Source organism: Crocodylus porosus, unplaced genomic scaffold (assembly GCF_001723895.1).
Source record: "Crocodylus porosus isolate Cpor-Errol unplaced genomic scaffold, CroPor_comp1, whole genome shotgun sequence".
Taxonomy (NCBI): domain Eukaryota; kingdom Metazoa; phylum Chordata; order Crocodylia; family Crocodylidae; genus Crocodylus; species Crocodylus porosus.
The window spans coordinates 11649128-11652063 of NW_017728917.1; positions in this window are offsets into that span (position 1 = coordinate 11649128).

A 2936-nucleotide genomic window follows, 5' to 3' on the forward strand; every position below is an offset into this window, starting at 1 on the left:
AGGTGGTGCTCTCCCCTACCCTGGGGGTCTTCAAGAGGAGGTTGGATGAGCACCTGGCTGGGGTCATCTGAACCCAGCACACTTTCCTGTCTATGCAGGGGGTCGGACTCAATGATCTATGGAGGTCCCCTCCGACCCTAACATCTATGAATACACGCACACGCGCGCACACACGCACACAGAGTGCATATACGGGGTGTGTGTGTGTGTGTACACACACACACACACACACACACACACACACACAGAGTGTATACAATATATAATATATATTGTATAGGTATACAATATATAGATATACAAAAAGGTAGGTAACAAACATATTTTTACTTGTTTTTATATAGTATATCTAGATCTATTGATAGATATACAACATATATATATATATATTATATATATAGATATAAACAAGTAAAAATATCTGTTTGTTCCCTGCCTTATTTAATATGCTGAGGCAGAACCCAAATGAATACTTTGATCCATACCACAGAGGCTGGAGTAGTCTCCAGCTCAGTCGTGCCATCGTTCACCACTCCACTGTCATGTCAGTACTTATATCAGTATCAAAATCTTTCTCCAAAGGGATGACAACTATTCTAGTATTATTCAGAGCTGCAGAGAAGGCATCCTCCCAGGTGAAAGACTGACAGGTTGTCTTGCATGGGGGCATGGATGGGTTTGAACAAGAGTTAGCTGCATTACAGTTCTTTAAATTCCTAAATGGGTAGTGTTAAACTGGAGTGATATATAAAACTGAGACTTGATTTCTTGGTTGGTTACATAAAATGCAAAAATCCTGGGATAAAACTGAGTATTTGCTGTAATGAGTTTGCATAAATATTTCATTGATGTAATTATCTACTACTTGAAATTATTCTCTTGCACGATTTGTGCCTGATAAAAATACTAAATTTAATTCATTTCTCAAGTGTCAGTTTAAAGTGTGTGTGTGTGAGTGAGAGAGAGAGAGAGAGAAACTCATATGAAAGGAAAATAAAAAATGAGTCATGCAGGAAACAAACATCCAATCACTTTCAACAATATAAGATGAACTAGACAAATGCCAGACCAAAATTGCAGTGTCTCAGCAGTTTGCTTGATTAAAAATGTATTTCAAATTGTGTGCTGCTAGAACATGTAACAACAGTGAACAAATCAAGTCTGCATACCTTTTCCCTATTTTTTTTTAAAGATTTTGCTAGAGAGCATTTACGTAATACTGCAGTAGGTCTGAAAAAAAAATCTCTTAAAAACCTCCACAAAACTTGCCATGATCCCGTAGGATTCAGGGATTTATGGATGGGGGTGGTTTTTCCCCTTGGTTGAGGTTTTTTTTTTTTGCATACCTTAATTACAATTTCATCCATCCTTTGGAAGTGATGTGCACACGTCAGAGAGTCGAGGCCGTTCTAATAATCTTTTATGATTTAGGTTCTGTCTGAGAACACATTTTTCACAGCATGTCTCTGTATCTTGAGGACTGCACTCAGCTATCAAATATCTGCCTAGTCTTCTTCCTTTTCCTACTTTTTATCAGCTTTTTCCCTTTTTATAGACTGTCCTTTTAGTTTTGAAGGCCACAGTAAAAACCAGGTGGTAATTGCAGGTCTTGGTCACAGTGGAGATCTACCTAACACGAAATTGGATATTAGTGACCGTTAGCCAGCAGCTAATCATCATGGATATGAAATCCCATATCCTCTTGTGTGTGTATCATGCCTTAAGGAAGGAAACGAAGTTACTAGCATGGCCAAAGATAAAAACCAACCCTCCAGCTCCCTCTAGTATTGTATGAGTATATTTTCCTTAGGTGGCCATCTCTGTTCTCTGGCAATAAGTAAGCCTTTTTCACAGTGTGAAATAATGTATACTGCATGAATACATTGCTTATTAAACTTGCATACAAACATGAGCTATCTTTTATGTTTTCGAGGTAACACAGAGGCGGCATGCATTAACCGGGATTTCCACAAATAACATCTCGGCGCTAAGTGAAAATGCTGCCAAATGAAGACGGGAGAATTGTGACGGGGTATATATTTCTGTGTGTATACTTGAATCTGAATGCAGCCTGCTGTAATAATTTAGCTGATTTGCTTGCACTAAGCACTGTCACTGTGTACTTCAAGGCTGTCTAACCAAAGTACCCAGTGGGTGGCAGAATACTAGCTTTGGACTAAAAATGTTGATTTATTTTTTATTTTTTTAAAATTCTCGGACTGGTTTCCATGGTGATCACTGCAGCTTTGATGCTTGTGCAGAAGTGAAGGAGGAGAGAGGAATAAGAGGGCGATATTGCATTCAAACAGCTGCTGAGCTCCCGTGGATGCCACTGTGGTCACAACAAGCAGCGAGGTTTGCAAAGAAGGATGTAACCGCACCAGAAATCAGGGATGCCTGGAGAGCAGATTCCTTGAAGCTTTTTCTCTGAAGCACTTTAAACAGATCTGTGAACCTGAAGGACCTAGGAGAGGGAAACAGCAAATCCGCCCTTTATTTAGCTAAGCAGGGCTTAATTCACTCTCCTGAGTTTCTAGGGACAGCTTATATTAGTTTAGTAAAGTTGGCATCAATGGGGTCTCAGGTATATAGTGATGCCACCTGTATCAGTACTTAGGGCAATATCTTTGATGAATATAGTGCTGCAGTCTACAATGTCAGGCGAATGTAATGCTGGATACCAGCTGCGTGATGTGTTGGGAGTTAAATCACATTCTGCGTTGAATGAATTGTTTCCCCTAAAGGAGCCGTTTAACTGGCTCTTGAAGCCTTATTTATATCCAGGATATCTGCCGCCTCTTTTGCACACGCTGCACCTGATCTGCAGCAATCACCTCCAAATTGCACAGCTGAACTCTCGGCATCGCGCACTGCAGTAATTGGTACTGTTGACTTCTCACCACGCCCGTAAGTGCTGTGAAATTGGGGTGAATGTA